Here is an 18,578-nt window from a genome sequence, read left to right on the forward strand (position 1 = left end):
AACTGAATTCTATACATAGATTAACTTGATTATAACTTCATCATGAGCATCAAGAGGTATAGAAGGCAAATAGAAAAATTGATGAAGTCATAAAAGGATGTGCAGTCAGATTTTTAAATTGAAGAAGAATTTGATAAAAAAAAACTTTTATAAAATCTGAGATAAACACCTATCACTCAGCCAGTGTAGGGTTAATAAAGCTTACAGTTACTCTTCTAATCCTTGTACTTGGTCACATAACTCTGCACATCTTGATAGATCAAGAGGCTCAGATGAAGAGCTCCTTCTGCTATTTCTGTTTCCATTAGGAACAATATGAAAAAGATTCCAAAATCAGTTGATGAAAAATGTAAGTGATCATTAATCTTTCAGGATTGTTCCGTAATACAGTTTACTGCTACTAATGTTTATCGTGTCTGGGCAGGATATGCTACTGCTCCTTCACAGAGAGTCAACTTCTCCTTCTGCTCCAAACACGTCACTGAGGGTAATAAGTAGTGCTAGTCACTGCTAGACCACGTGGATGACCCTGCAGAAAAGGAAATGTGTAAGCTCCTTCCAAGCCACCTGTAAAATAAACCGGCATCGAGGCAGGAAACCTATTACTATTAGTTGTGCTAGAAGATAACACTTTTCAGTTGCCATTGCAGCCAATAATCAGCCACGGGCACCAGTGTGATACCATAAAAGCAAAAACAGAAATAACAAAGTGATTTTTTTTTCTGAAGATGAACTCACTCTACGTATAAAGAACTTTATAGGTATTGTCCAAATAAAGGTATTTTTATGATATACTGTAATTCCTTATGGAAATACTCTTGTATGTGTGCTCTAAGATATAATCATGTACATAGGGCAGTATTATAGTAGTTATATTCTTGTACATAGGGGCAGTATTATAGTAGTTATATTCTTGTACATAGGAGCAGTATTATAGTAGTTATATTCTTGTACATAGGGAGCAGTATTATAGTAGATATATTCTGGACATAGGGGCAGTATTATAGTAGTTATATTCTTGTACATAGGGGCAGTATTATAGTAGTTATATTCTTGTACATAGGGGCAGTATTATAGTAGTTATATTCTTGTACATAGAGGCAGTATTATAGTAGTTATATTCTTGTATATAGGGGCATTATTATAGTAGTTATATTCTTGTACATAGGGGCATTATTATAGTAGTTATATTCTTGTACATAGTAGCAGTATTATAGTAGTTATATTCTTGTACATAGGGGCAGTATTATAGTAGTTATATTCTTGTACATAGGGGCATTATTATAGTAGTTATATTCTTGTACATAGGGGCAGTATTATAGTAGTTATATTCTTGTACATAGGAGCAGTATTATAGTAGTTATATTCTTGTACATAGGGGCAGTATTATAGTAGTTATATTCTTGTACATAGGGGCATTATTATAGTAGTTATATTCTTGTACATAGGGGCAGTATTATAGTAGTTATATTCTTGTACATAGGAGCAGTATTATAGTAGTTATATTCTTGTACATAGGGGCATTATTATAGTAGTTATATTCTTGTACATAGGAGCAGTATTATAGTAGTTATATTCTTGTACATAGGGGCAGTATTATAGTAGTTATATTCTTGTACATAGGGGCAGTATTATAGTAGTTATATTCTTGTACATAGGAGCAGTATTATAGTAGTTATATTCTTGTACATAGGGGCAGTATTATAGTAGTTATATTCTTGTACATAGGGGCAGTATTATAGTAGTTATATTCTTGTACACAGCAGCAGTATTATAGTAGTTACATTCTTGTACATAGGAGCAGTATTATAGTAGTTATATTCTTGTACATAGGGGCATTATTATAGTAGTTATATTCTTGTACATAGGGGCAGTATTATAGTAGTTATATTCCTGTACATAGGAGCAGTATTATAGTAGTTATATTCTTGTACATAGAAGCAGTATTATAGTAGTTATATTCTTTTACATAGGGGCAGTATTATAGTAGTTATATTCTTGTACATAGGGGCAGTATTATAGTAGTTATATTCTTGTACATAGGGGCAGTATTATAGTAGTTATATTCCTGTACATAGGAGCAGTATTATAGTAGTTATATTCTTGTACATAGAAGCAGTATTATAGTAGTTATATTCTTGTACATAGGGGCAGTATTATAGTAGTTATATTCTTGTACATAGGGGCAGTATTATAGTAGTTATATTCTTGTACATAGGGGCAGTATTATAGTAGTTATATTCTTGTACATAGAAGCAGTATTATAGTAGTTATATTCCTGTACATAGGGGCAGTATTATAGTAGTTATATTCTTGTACATAGGGGCAGTATTATAGTAGTTATATTCTTGTACATAGGGGCAGTATTATAGTAGTTATATTCTTGTACATAGGGGCAGTATTATAGTAGATATATTCTTGTACATAGGGACAGTATTATAGTAGTTATATTCTTGTACATAGGGGCAGTATTATAGTAGTTATGTTCTTGTACATAGGGGCGGTATTCTAGTAGTTATATTCTTGTACATAGGGGCAGTATTATAGTAGTTATGTTCTTGTAAATAGGGGCAGTATTATAGTAGTTATGTTCTTGTACATAGGGGCGGTATTATAGTAGTTATATTCTTGTACATAGGAGCAGTATTATAGTAGTTATATTCTTGTAAATATGGGCAGTATTAAAGTAGTTATGTTCTTGTACATAGGGGCAGTATTATAGTAGTTATATTCTTGTACATAGGAGCAGTATTATAGTAGTTATATTCTTGTAAATAGGGGCAGTATTAAAGTAGTTATGTTCTTGTACATAGGAGCAGTATTATAGTAGTTATATTCTTGTACATAGAGGCAGTATTATAGTAGTTATATTCTTGTACATAGGGGCAGTATTATAGCAGTTATATTCTTGTACAAAGGGGCAGTATTATAGTAGTTATATTCTTGTACATAGGGGCAGTATTATAGTAGTTATATTCTTGTACATAGGGGCAGTATTATAGTAGTTATATTCTTGTACATAGGAGCAGTATTATAGTAGTTATATTCTTGTACATAGGGGGTAGTATTATAGTAGTTATATTCTTGTACATAGGAGCAGTATTATAGTAGTTATATTCTTGTACATAGGGGCAGTATTATAGTAGTTATATTCTTGTACATAGGGGCAGTATTATAGTAGTTATATTCTTGTACATAGGGGCAGTATTATAGTAGTTATATTCTTGTACATAGGGGCAGTATTATAGTAGATATATTCTTGTACATAGCGACAGTATTATAGTAGTTATATTCTTGTACATAGGGGCAGTATTATAGTAGTTATGTTCTTGTACATAGGGGCGGTATTATAGTAGTTATATTCTTGTACATAGGGGCAGTATTATAGTAGTTATATTCTTGTACATAGGAGCAGTATTATAGCATTTATATTCTTGTACATAGGAGCAATATCATAGTAGTTATATTCTTGTACATGGGGCAGTATTATAGTAGTTATATTGTTGTACATAGGGCAGTATTATAGTAGTTATATTCTTGTACATAGGGGCAGTATTATAGTAGTTATGTTCTTGTACATAGGGGCGGTATTATAGTAGTTATATTCTTGTACATAGGGGCAGTATTATAGTAGTTATATTCTTGTACATAGGAGCAGTATTATAGTAGTTATATTCTTGTACATAGGGAGCAGTATTATAGTAGATATATTCTGGACATAGGGGCAGTATTATAGTAGTTATATTCTTGTACATAGGGGCAGTATTATAGTAGTTATATTCTTGTACATAGGGGCAGTATTATAGTAGTTATATTCTTGTACATAGGGGCAGTATTATAGTAGTTATATTCTTGTATATAGGGGCATTATTATAGTAGTTATATTCTTGTACATAGGGGCATTATTATAGTAGTTATATTCTTGTACATAGGGGCAGTATTATAGTAGTTATATTCTTGTACATAGGAGCAGTATTATAGTAGTTATATTCTTGTACATAGGGGCAGTATTATAGTAGTTATATTCTTGTACATAGGGGCATTATTATAGTAGTTATATTCTTGTACATAGGGGCAGTATTATAGTAGTTATATTCTTGTACATAGGAGCAGTATTATAGTAGTTATATTCTTGTACATAGGGGCAGTATTATAGTAGTTATATTCTTGTACGTAGGAGCAGTATTATAGTAGTTATATTCTTGTACATAGTAGCAGTATTATAGTAGTTATATTCTTGTACATAGGGGCAGTATTATAGTAGTTATATTCTTGTACATAGGGGCATTATTATAGTAGTTATATTCTTGTACATAGGGGCAGTATTATAGTAATAATAATAATAATAATAATAATTTTTATTTATATAGCGCCAACATATTCCGCAGCGCTTTACAAATTATAGAGGGGACTTGTACAGACAATAGACATTACAGCATAACAGAAATACAGTTCAAAACAGATACCAAGAGGAGTGAGGGCCCTGCTCGCAAGCTTACAAACTATGAGGAAAAGGGGAGACACGAGAGGTGGATGGTAACAATTGCTATAGTTATTCGGACCAGCCATAGTGTAAGGCTTGGGTGTTCATGTAAAGCTGCATGAACCAGTTAATTAATTTTTTTTTTTTTTTTAATATAGGCCACACAGGGATCGTTAGGTTAATGCATTGAGGCGGTAGGCCAGTCTGAACAAATGAGTTTTTAGGGCACGCTTAAAACTGTGGGGATTGGGGATTAATCGTATTATCCTAGGTAGTGCATTCCAAAGAATCGGCGCAGCACGTGTAAAGTCTTGGAGACGGGAGTGGGAGGTTCTGATTATTGAGGATGCTAACCTGAGGTCATCAGCGGAGCGGAGGGCACGGGTAGGGTGGTAGACTGAGACCAGAGAGGAGATGTAGGGTGGTGCTGAGCCATGGAGTGCTTTGTGGATGAGGGTAGTAGTTTTGTACTGGATTCTTGAGTGGATGGGTAACCAGTGTAATGACTGGCACAAGGTAGAGGCATCGGTGTAACGGTTGGTGAGGAATATGATCCTGGCAGCAGCATTCAGGACAGATTGGAGCGGGGAGAGTTTGGTAAGAGGGAGGCCGATTAGTAGAGAGTTACAATAGTCCAGACGAGAATGAATAAGTGAAACAGTAAGAGTTTTTGCAGAGTCGAAAGTAAGAAAAGGGCGAATTCTAGAAATGTTTTTGAGATGCAGGTAAGAAGAGCGAGCCAGTGATCGGATGTGGGGGGTGAATGAAAGGTCAGAATCAAGGATGACCCCAAGGCAGCGGGCATGTTGCTTTGGAGTAATGGTGGAACCGCAAACGGAGATGGCAATGTCAGGCAAAGGTAGGTTAGTAGAGGGAGAAAACACGAGGAGTTCAGTTTTTGACAGGTTTAGTTTCAGATAGAGGGAGGACATGATGCTAGAGACAGCGGTAAGACAATCACTGGTGTTTTCTAATAAGGCAGGCGTGAGATCAGGAGAAGAAGTGTATAGTTGGGTGTCGTCAGCATAGAGATGGTACTGGAAGCCAAATCTACTGATTGTTTGTCCAATAGGGGCAGTATACAAAGAGAAGAGGAGGGGGCCTAGGACTGATCCTTGAGGAACCCCAACAGTAAGGGGAAGGTGAGAGGAGGAGGAACCAGCGAAACATACAGTGAAGGATCGGTCAGAGAGATAGGAGGAGAACCAGGAGAGAACGGTGTCCTTGAGGCCGATGGAGCGGAGCATAGTGTTATATTAGTTTTATATTAGTTTTATATTTAGTTTATATTAGTTTAGTTTATATTAGTTTATATTTAGTTTTATATTAGTATTATAGTAGTTATATTCTTGTACATAGGAGCAGTATTATTGTAGTTATATTCTTGTACATAGGGGCAGTATTATAGTAGTTATATTCTTGTACATAGGGGCATTATTATAGTAGTTATATTCTTGTACATAGGGGCAGTATTATAGTAGTTATATTCTTGTACATAGGAGCAGTATTATAGTAGTTATATTCTTGTACATAGGGGCATTATTATAGTAGTTATATTCTTGTACATAGGAGCAGTATTATAGTAGTTATATTCTTGTACATAGGGGCAGTATTATAGTAGTTATATTCTTGTACATAGGGGCAGTATTATAGTAGTTATATTCTTGTACATAGGAGCAGTATTATAGTAGTTATATTCTTGTACATAGGGGCAGTATTATAGTAGTTATATTCTTGTACATAGGGGCATTATTATAGTAGTTATATTCTTGTACACAGCAGCAGTATTATAGTAGTTACATTCTTGTACATAGGAGCAGTATTATAGTAGTTATATTCTTGTACATAGGGGCATTATTATAGTAGTTATATTCTTGTACATAGGGGCAGTATTATAGTAGTTATATTCCTGTACATAGGAGCAGTATTATAGTAGTTATATTCTTGTACATAGAAGCAGTATTATAGTAGTTATATTCTTTTACATAGGGGCAGTATTATAGTAGTTATATTCTTGTACATCGGGGCAGTATTATAGTAGTTATATTCTTGTACATAGGGGCAGTATTATAGTAGTTATATTCCTGTACATAGGAGCAGTATTATAGTAGTTATATTCTTGTACATAGAAGCAGTATTATAGTAGTTATATTCTTGTACATAGGGGCAGTATTATAGTAGTTATATTCTTGTACATAGGGGCAGTATTATAGTAGTTATATTCTTGTACATAGGGGCAGTATTATAGTAGTTATATTCTTGTACATAGAAGCAGTATTATAGTAGTTATATTCCTGTACATAGGGGCAGTATTATAGTAGTTATATTCTTGTACATAGGGGCAGTATTATAGTAGTTATATTCTTGTACATAGGGGCAGTATTATAGTAGTTATATTCTTGTACATAGGGGCAGTATTATAGTAGATATATTCTTGTACATAGGGACAGTATTATAGTAGTTATATTCTTGTACATAGGGGCAGTATTATAGTAGTTATGTTCTTGTACATAGGGGCGGTATTCTAGTAGTTATATTCTTGTACATAGGGGCAGTATTATAGTAGTTATGTTCTTGTAAATAGGGGCAGTATTATAGTAGTTATGTTCTTGTACATAGGGGCGGTATTATAGTAGTTATATTCTTGTACATAGGAGCAGTATTATAGTAGTTATATTCTTGTAAATATGGGCAGTATTAAAGTAGTTATGTTCTTGTACATAGGGGCAGTATTATAGTAGTTATATTCTTGTACATAGGAGCAGTATTATAGTAGTTATATTCTTGTAAATAGGGGCAGTATTAAAGTAGTTATGTTCTTGTACATAGGAGCAGTATTATAGTAGTTATATTCTTGTACATAGAGGCAGTATTATAGTAGTTATATTCTTGTACATAGGGGCAGTATTATAGCAGTTATATTCTTGTACAAAGGGGCAGTATTATAGTAGTTATATTCTTGTACATAGGGGCAGTATTATAGTAGTTATATTCTTGTACATAGGGGCAGTATTATAGTAGTTATATTCTTGTACATAGGAGCAGTATTATAGTAGTTATATTCTTGTACATAGGGGGTAGTATTATAGTAGTTATATTCTTGTACATAGGAGCAGTATTATAGTAGTTATATTCTTGTACATAGGGGCAGTATTATAGTAGTTATATTCTTGTACATAGGGGCAGTATTATAGTAGTTATATTCTTGTACATAGGGGCAGTATTATAGTAGTTATATTCTTGTACATAGGGGCAGTATTATAGTAGATATATTCTTGTACATAGCGACAGTATTATAGTAGTTATATTCTTGTACATAGGGGCAGTATTATAGTAGTTATGTTCTTGTACATAGGGGCGGTATTATAGTAGTTATATTCTTGTACATAGGGGCAGTATTATAGTAGTTATATTCTTGTACATAGGAGCAGTATTATAGCATTTATATTCTTGTACATAGGAGCAATATCATAGTAGTTATATTCTTGTACATGGGGCAGTATTATAGTAGTTATATTGTTGTACATAGGGCAGTATTATAGTAGTTATATTCTTGTACACAGGGGCAGTATTATAGTAGTTATGTTCTTGTACATAGGGGCGGTATTATAGTAGTTATATTCTTGTACATAGGGGCGGTATTATAGTAGTTATATTCTTGTACATAGGAGCAGTATTATAGTAGTTATATTCTTGTAAATATGGGCAGTATTAAAGTAGTTATGTTCTTGTACATAGGGGCAGTATTATAGTAGTTATATTCTTGTACATAGGAGCAGTATTATAGTAGTTATATTCTTGTACATAGAGGCAGTATTATAGTAGTTATATTCTTGTACATAGGGGCAGTATTATAGTAGTTATATTCTTGTACATAGGGGCAGTATTATAGTAGTTATATTCTTGTACATAGGGGCAGTATTATAGCAGTTATATTCTTGTACAAAGGGGCAGTATTATAGTAGTTATATTCTTGTACATAGGGGCAGTATTATAGTAGTTATATTCTTGTACATAGGGGCAGTATTATAGTAGTTATATTCTTGTACATAGGAGCAGTATTATAGTAGTTATATTCTTGTACATAGGGGGTAGTATTATAGTAGTTATATTCTTGTACATAGGAGCAGTATTATAGTAGTTATATTCTTGTACATAGGGGCAGTATTATAGTAGTTATATTCTTATACATAGGGGCAGTATTATAGTAGTTATATTCTTGTACATAGGAGCAGTATTATAGTACTTATATTCTTGTACATAGGAGCAGTATTATAGCAGTTATATTCTTGTACATAGGAGCAATATCATAGTAGTTATATTCTTGTACATGGGGCAGTATTATAGTAGTTATATTGTTGTACATAGGGCAGTATTATAGTAGTTATATTCTTGTACATAGGAGCAGTATCATAGTAGTTATATTCTTGTACATGGGGCAGTATTATAGTAGTTATATTCTTGTACATGGGGCAGTATTATATTAGTTATATTCTTGTACATAAGGGCAGTATTATAGTAGTTTTATATTCTTGTACATAGGGGGTAGTATTATAGCAGTTATATTCTTGTACATAGGAGCAGTATTATAGCAGTTATATTCTTGTACATAGGAGCAGTATTATAGTAGTTATATTCCTGTACATACGGGAAGCATTATAGTAGTTATATTCTTGGTTATAGGGGCAGTATTATAGTAGTTATATTCTTGTACATAGGGGCAGTATTATAGTAGTTATATTCTTGTACATAGGGGCAGTATTATAGTAGTTATATTCTTGTACATAGGAGCAGTATTATAGTAGTTATATTCTTGTATATAGGGGCAGTATTATAGTTTTTATATTCTTGTATATAGGGGCAGTATTATAGTAGTTATATTCCTGTACATACGGGAAGCATTATGGTAGTTATATTCTTGGTTATAGGGGCAGTCTTATAGTAGTTATATTCTTGTACATCGGGGCAGTATTATAGTAGTTATATTGTTGTACATTGGAGTAGTATTACCGTAGTTATATTCTTGTACATAGGGGCAGAATTATAGCAGATATATTCTTGTACATAGAGAGCAGTATTATATAGCAGCTATATTCTTTATAGGTATTGTCCAAATAAAGGTATTTTTATGACATACTGTAATTCCTTATGGAAATACTCTTGTATGTGTGCTCTAAGTTATAATCATGTACATAGGGCAGTATTATAGTAGTTATATTCATGTACATAGGGGCAGCATTATAGTAGTTATATTCTTGTACATAGGGGCAGTATTATAGTAGTTATATTCTTGTACATAGGAGCAGTATTATAGTAGTTATATTCTTGTACATAGGGGCATTATTATAGTAGTTATATTCTTGTATATAGGAGCAGTATTATAGTAGTTATATTCTTGTACATAGGGGCAGTATTATAGTAGTTATAATCTTGTACATAGGGGCAGTATTATAGTAGTTATATTCTTGTACATAGGGGCAGTATTATAGCTGTTATATTCTTGTACATAGGGAGCAGTATTATAGTAGCTATATTCCTGTACATAGGGGCAGTATTATAGTAGTTATATTCTTGTATATAGGAGCAGTATTATAGTAGTTATATTCTTGTACATAGGGGCAGTATTATAGTAGTTATAATCTTGTACATAGGGGCAGTATTATAGTAGTTATATTCTTGTACATAGGGGCATTATTATAGTAGGCATATTCTTGTACATAGGGGCAGTATTATAGTAGTTATATTCTTGTACAGAGGGGGCAGTATTATAGTAGTTATATTCTTGTACATAGGGGCAGTATTATAGTAGTTATAATCTTGTACATAGGGAGCAGTATTATAGTAGTTATATTCTTGTACATAGGGGCATTATTATAGTAGGCATATTCTTGTACATAGGGGCAGTATTATAGTAGTTATATTCTTGTACATAGGGGCAGTATTATAGTAGTTATATTCTTGTACATAGGGGCAGTATTATAGTAGTTATATTCTTGTACATAGGGGCAGTATTATAGTAGTTATATTCTTGTACATAGGGGCATTATTATAGTAGTTATATTCTTGTACATAGGGGGCAGTATTATAGTAGTTATATTCTTGTATATAGGAGCAGTATTATCTAATATATAATTGCCTAGAATACTACTTCCTGCAATTTGTGCCAACTTCCGTGGCTTTGTCCGGAGCTAATGTCCGGAGCTAATGTCCGGAGATAAGTGACGTCAACAGTGTCCAGTGTCTGATTGGTTGCCGCCTGCTGCGAGCGACCAATCAGAAACGTGCCGTACTGTGACACACTCCGCCCGCCATTTTGGTGTGATTTTTGAATTTTTACCTCACAGCAAGTTTCTACTGCGTGGAGGCGGGCCCAGTGACGTTGCTCTTCAAGCTCCTGCCGAATTTCGTCAAAAAAATGATAATACCATTTACCAAAACTATATATATTTAGTTGTGAAGTGGTTCAGTGACATTTTCACACCAATTTTGAACTTTTGTTTGGTGTTTTCTCCATATACTGCCTATTATTTTTGTTCTTTCTTACTATTATTTATTAATTGTATTATTCTTACATTTGAATAAATAAAGTATATATGGATTCTAGACTCCCGATTCTTTAGAATCGGGCTGCCATCTAGTAATAGTTATATTCTTGTATATAGGGGCAGTATTATAGTAGTTATATTCTTGTACATAGGGGCAGTATTATCTATATATATAATTGCCTAAGGGTTTTTCCGTCTGTCTGTCTGTCTGTCTGTCTGTCTGTCTGTCCTGGAAATCCCGGCTCTCTGATTGGTCGAGGCTGCCAGGCCTCGACCAATCAGAGACCGGCACAGCATCGACGTAGAAATCCCGCGTCTCTGATTGGTCGAGGCCGCCAGGCCTCGACCAATCAGCAACGGGCACAGCGACGATGATGTCATAAAGGACGTAGACATCCCGCGTCTCTGATTGGTCGAGGCCTCCAGGCCTCGACCAATCAGCAACGGGCACAGCGACGATGATGTCATAAAGCACGTAGACATCCTGCGTCTCTGATTGGTCGAGGCCTCCAGGCCTCGACCAATCAGCAACGGGCACAGCGACGATGATGTCATAAAGGACGTAGACATCCTGCGTCTCTGATTGGTCGAGGCCGCCAGGCCTCGACCAATCAGCAACGGGCATAGCGACGATGATGTCATAATGGTTGCCATGGCGACGATGATGTCATAAAGGTTGCCTCGACCAATCAGCGACGGGCACAGTCTGCCGCGAATTCTAGAATCATCATTGTCCATATACTACGGGGATATGCATATTCTAGAATACCCGATGCGTTAGAATCGGGCCACAATCTAGTAGTAGTTATATTCTTGTATATAGGGGCATTATTATAGTAGTTATATTCTTGTACATAGGAGCAGTATTATAGTAGTTATATTCTTGTACATAGGAGCAGTATTATAGTAGTTATATTCTTGTACATAGGAGCAGTATTATAGTAGTTATATTCTTGTATATAGGGGCAGTATTATAGTAGTTATATTCTTGTACATAGTGGCAGTATTATAGTAGTTATATTCTTGTATATAGGGGCAGTATTATAGCAGTTATATTCTTGTACATAGGAGGCAGTATTATAGTAGTTATATTCTTGTATATAGGGGCAGCATTATAGTAGTTATATTCTTGTATATAGAGCAGTATTATAGTAGTTATATTCCTGTACATAGGGGCAGTATGATAGTTATATTTTTGTTTTGCTTTTTATATTGCTATTATCATTACAAACGGATAATTGTTTGGAGGGTCTTGCACCCATGCTTTTTTCATACGTTGCTGTTCCATTTTTTATATCTATCTGTGTAATATTCTTTGTCATTAAGTGTCTGTGTTCTCTCCTTCTAGGCTGCCACCACTTAGGCGTTCCTTACTACGTATTACCGTCTCATTCTATAACAAAGGAGAATCTTAGCATCTGTCTTAAATCCTGACTGCTCATTTCAAAGGCTACAGACAAGAACTTTCTTTAACACCATTACACGGAAAGCCTTAGGCTGCTCGGCCTAAATACTGGATTTCATTAATAAAAGATACAAGGATCATTAAGAAATAAATCTATTCAGGATGTGCGCGCTACTGTCAAATAAAATATATGAAACTTGAAACGTGTGTAATGCAGTTCTGCTTTGTGACTGACGTCTCACCTTAATCCGACTTATTAGTAAAACTTAAAGGGATACTTGCATTGTAATATGATTAATGCTGAGCTTGTTTGTTCTGGTCTCATGGGCAGAGAAAAGTTTTTTTTCTTCATAAGTTTTGATTACTCTTCTAAACTTTTTGTCCTATTACTGTAAGACTTCTCTCTTTTTCATCTTGGCTTCCTCTACCCGTAAAACTGAATATTTGGGCACAGTCTTTTTTGTAGCATCAGCTATTCACACTTTCCTAGGTTTCGCCGATCTTCAAGGGTCTTCAAGGGTCATCTAGTTATTCTGTTATCACTATGTTCTCTTATCCTTTTTTCAGGACAGTTTGTTCACCAGTTGATAAATGAAAAATAATTAAAACTTATATATATGTACTTCATTGCGGGGACCCGATGGTTACCATGATGACCTGATGTTGTCATAACTAGTGATGATGAGCGAATTTGTTTGGAAAACGATCGCCAAACATAAATTCGGCACGACTATGGCACATTCGGATTCAAGATTGGAAACACGATTAAAATTTTATAAAATCGGTAAAAATCGGTTAAAGTGCGAGAAGATATTTACGTGGCCACAAAAGTATTTTCAGCACTTTGGCAACGACAATGGTGGTGTAACGGAGCAAACAACATGGCACTCATACGAAATAAAGGTACTGGTGCTCAAGTAGCCCATCGTATATCAGTAAAGTAGAACTCAAAAAATCATACGAGAAAAAAAGTCCATTTATTGGCATCCAGAAAACATATTTGTTAAACGTTTTCGGTCACTGAATGGACCTTCATCAGAACTGGTTCAGGGAAATTTCAGAGGAAGATTCTGTATTCCATATAGTGACACTTCATTGAGATTAGATGCCTGGACGACATTAATGGACCTATGTGGATCAGCGCGTCCGGGGTATGCCATCACCGTCTCTGTAGATGTGCCAAGTTCTTCTTTACTGATGATGGTGGTGTATCATGAGCGTTTGGCACGTGTTTGATGAGGGGGTTTGCAGAGCTCAGAGGCGCGACATGCTTGTAAACTCCCCCCCCCAACTTTATGTGTGCACATTGCGGCTAGCCAATCAGGGCGCAGAAGACACCCACAATGTCCTGACACCACGGCTTGTGTCATTAGCTCTTGAAATCAGATGTCCCTCTCATTATAAATAGCGGACTTCTTGTTTTAGCACCATTTTGACACTGTAACAGCCCAGAGAGGCTTTTGAGAAAAAAACGGATCCTGCAAATGTGCCCACAGGATGCATTTTTTTCCCATACACTTGTATTGCCGACAGATCGCGATGTATGGCCATACGTCACGTCCGTCGTGCACTGGATATGTCGTGTTTTGGTGGCCCGTCGGCAGGAAAAAACGTTCAAGGGAACTTTTTTTCGTACGTTGCGTCCGCCATTTTCTACCACGCATGTGCGGCCGGAACTCTGCCACCTCCTCCCCGGACTTTAGAATGGGCAGCGGATGCGTTGAAAAACTGCATCCACTGCCCACTTCATGCATAATTTTCACAAAGTGCGTCACTACGTCGCGCCTACGCTTAGCAATGGACCCGTAACGACGCAAGTGTGAAAGAATCCTTATCTAGGCGGTTGTATATCAGTCAGATAGTGTAGCTAGCAAGTTTCCAGTGTGTCTGTTAAATTTACCTTCCAGCATTTTTTTTTTAGTCATTACTAAAGGTATCTTCACACTGAACAACTTAACAACAATAACGATAGCGATCCGTGACGTTGCAGCGTCCTGGATAGCGATATCGTTGTGTTTGACACGCAGCAGCGATCTGGATCCTGCTGTGACATCATTGGTCGGAACAGAAAGGCCAGAACTTTATTTCGTCGCTGGATCTCCTGCAGAAATCGCTGAATCGGCGCGTGTGACGCCGATTCAGCGATGTCTTCACTGGTAACTAGGGTAAACATCGGGTTACTAAGCGCAGGACTGCGCTTAGTAACCCGATGTTTACCCTGGTTACCAGTGTAAATGTAAAAAAAACCAAACACTACATACTTACATTCCGGTGTCTGTCGCGTCCCCCGGCGTTCTGCTTCCCTGCACTGTGTCAGCGCCGGCTGGCCGTAAAGCAGAGAACAGTGGTGATGTCACCGCTCTGCTTTACGGCTGGCGCTTACACAGTGCAGGGAAGCAGAATGCCGGGGGACGCGACAGACACCGGAATGTAAGTATGTAGTGTTTTTTTTTTTTTACATTTACACTGGTAACCAGGGTAAACATCGGGTTACTAAGCGCGGCCCTGCGCTTAGTAACCCGATGATTACTCTGGTTACCAGGGGACTTCGCATAGTTGGTCGCTGGAGAGCTGTCTGTGTGACAGCTCTCCAGCGACCATACAGCGACGCTGCAGCGATCGGCATCGTTGTCTATATCGCTGCAGCGTCGCTTAATGTGACGGTACCTTAAGGTCCACAGACAAAGCCATCAGGGCACACGTCCTATAAGTGTGTTGTGCACTGCTTCTATTGTGCTCCATGCACCAGTATAGCATTCTAAATAATATTTTTTCACCAGCTAAATGTGAAACAGCCTGCTGTATCCCACCTTGTCATTTTGTAGTGTGGTGATGTGAAACTGTCTGAAGACCTAGCGCACATGAAAAAATTATAATTTTTCAGTTACATAAAGTTAGACAGCCCGCAGTATCATACTTTGTCATTTTGTTGGGTTGAAATTAAGCTGTCTGCAGATCTCACACACATAACCAAAGCATTTTTCTGTTGCTAATCGTCATACAGTAGGGGACCTGACTTTAACCCCTTTCTGGGGACATGTCAGCTGTTTTGAACTGAACAGCTGACATGTGCTCACAATAGCGAAAGGTGGAATTGCAATCCACCCGCTGCTATTAACTAGTTAAATGTCGCTGTCAAACGCTGACAGTGGCATTTAACCGGCCATCAGGCCGGAAATGAGCGCATCGCTGACCCCCGTCACATGATCGTGGGTCAGCAATGCGTCTGCATAGTAACCATAGAGGTCCTTGAGACCTCTATGGTTGCTGATGCCGGATTTCTATGAGCGCCACCCTGTGGTCGGCGCTCATAGCAATGCAGGAATTCAGCTACATAGCAGTGATCTGATGATCGCTCCCATGTAGCTGAGCCGACTGAGTTGTGCCGGCTTCTAGGCTCTCATGGAGGCTATGGAAGCATGGCAAAAGTAAAAAATAAAAATAAAAAAAATGTGAAAAAAATAAAAATATGTAAAAGTTTAAATCGCCCCCCTTTCACTCCATTCAAAATAAAACAATAAAAAAACAATCAAACCTACACATATTTAGTATCGCCGCGTTCAGAATCGACCGCTCTATCAATAAAAAAATAATTAACCTGATCGCTAAACGGCATAGTGAGAAAAAAAATTGAAACGCCAGAATTACGTTTTTTTTGTCGCCATGACATTGCATTAAAATGCAATAATGGGCGATCAAAAGAACGTATCTGCACAAAAGTGGTATCAATAAAAACATCAGCTCAGCACGCCAAAAATAAGCCCTCAACTGACCCCAGATCGCGAAAAAGACGCAACTGGTAACGGAAAATGGCGCAATTTTTCTTCTTTTTTTTTAGCAAAGTTTGGAATTTTTTTTCACCACTTATATAAAAGAGAACTTACACATGTTTGGTGTCTATGAACTCGTACAGACCTGGAGAATCATAATGGCAGGTCAGTTTTGGCATTTAGTGAACCTAGCAAAAAAGCCAAACAAAAAACAAGTGTGGGACTGCACTTTTTGTGCAATTTCACCACACTTGGAATTTTTTTCCCGTTTTCTAGTACAAGACATGCTAAAACCAATGATGTCATTCAAAAGTACATCTCATTTTGCAAAAAATAAGCATTCACATGGCCATATTGATAGAAAAATAAATAAGTTATGGCTCTGGTAAGGAGGTGAGCGAAAAACGAACACGTAAAAACGGAAAATCCCAAGGTCATGAAGGGGTTAAAATAGTTTGTAGCATCTAGCATGTTATAGAGGCCTGATCCAGAGGCCACCAAAAAATTATTTTGTTCCTAAAGTCATACAGTAGGGAACATCTGACTTTCAAATTGTTTGTAGAATATCTTCTTTGTCATATAGACCTCATCCACACTCAAACAATTCTTTTTACTATCGCTGAAATTCAGCTGTTTGCAGAGGTAGTGCAGAGTTTAACCCCTTACTGTAGCAGTCCCTTTGTCTGGCGGTATCATGGGGGCTGCGGCTGTGTCTGCCGCCGGCGCTGCATCTTCACCCAGGCTGGAAATGTTCCTTCTCCTCCAGTTGACTTCAGCCAGGCCCTGCGCTCTATTACCTTGATCAGTGGCTGCTCCGTCGGCAGGCTGGAAGAACTCCTTCCGGTCTCCAAGTTGGGGCTTCCTGCTTTCCACCAGCTCACAACAGAGCGCCCCTGAGCTTCACTTCACGCTCTTTCTTCTGGGTGCCACACACGATGGCACACCCCCTCTGCTTCCCATGTGGTGCTGTAATGGCAGCAATTTTTAAAAATTCTAGTGCGTGCACCGTGCTATGGCGATGATTTAGAAACCCATTGAAGTCCGGTACTTAAAGGGATGTGTCATGGCGGCAGCGACCCGGTCCATGACACTGGGCACCCATGTTAAAGGAAAGGTCTTAAAAGGGGTATGTGAATTAATAAAAGTTTGTGACATCGCCTGTGGTATTCAGTCAGGGATGACCGACACTGCTTAAAGTGGTCCGCTGGGGTGATGTTAAGGCAGCTGGGATGGTATGGATTCCCACAGGTGAAGCTGGGTCCCCAGGGCTCCCGATGTAGTAGGGACAGGTGGTAGGTGGTGTAGAAAGAAATGGAGGACACAGGGTTGCAGTCTCTTTACCTCTTTACTGAAAGGTTCAGGCAGCCACAGTCCAGGGTACGGGATCGCAGGTACTGGTATGGTTCGGCTGGCTTGGAAGCAAATCTGGAGTCTCCCTTACCAGGTGGGATTGGAAGCCTTGCCTCCAAAATGGAAAGACCGCCAGGGCCGTGGGGTACTCGGTACTGGGTCAGTACTTAAACAGATGTGTCACGGCAGTGGTGACCTGGTCTGTGGCCCTGGGCACCCATATTAAAGGGAAAGTCTTTAAAGGGATTTATAAAATAATAAAAGTTTGTGACTCCATCTGTGGTATTCGGTCAGGAATGACCGACGCTGCTTAAAGGGGTCCTCTAGGGTGATGTTATGACAGCTGGGATGGTATGGCTTCCCACAGGTGAAGCTGGGTCCCCAGGGCTCCCGGGATAGTAGGGACAGGTGGTAAGTGGTGTAGAAAGAAACGGATGACACAGGGTTGCAGTCTTTTTACCTCGTTACTGATGGGTTCAGGCAGCCACAGTCCAGGGTACCGGATCACAGGTACTGTATGGTACGACTGGCTTGGAAGCGAATCTGGAGTCCCCCTTACCAGGTGGGGTTGGAAGCCTTCCATCTAGCGCTGTGGTGTAGTCCCTTGCTGCCTTAGGCCTCACACAATGTCATCACGTTTGCTCTCTGTCCCCCTTTAAGTAGAACACTAACCCATGAGACAGGTAACTCAAGCCTTTTTACAGGATCTCTATCATCACCCAGGCTCTATCTGTTACTGTGTCCTCGGGTGTTAATGGTGGACAGGTAACTTGAAATCTAGCTGTCCGCCAGTTTCTGCTGTGGGGCATGAAGTTACCCCCACTACCTCAGTCTTCTGGTATATATGCTCAGCGTGGAGGAAGTTCAGTCACAACTTCTCTCTCCAGCTCTTCACTTTGCCTTTGCTCCTTCCTCCTTTCAGTCTCTTTACAAGTTGCTCTGCTCTCTTTTTCCTTCCCAGGAGCTGCAGAATCACCCATCTGCACGGCCCCAGCTTTCCTTCCTCACTCCTCGATTTTGTGGGA

Source organism: Ranitomeya imitator, chromosome 1 (genome assembly GCF_032444005.1).
Source record: "Ranitomeya imitator isolate aRanImi1 chromosome 1, aRanImi1.pri, whole genome shotgun sequence".
NCBI lineage: Eukaryota > Metazoa > Chordata > Amphibia > Anura > Dendrobatidae > Ranitomeya > Ranitomeya imitator.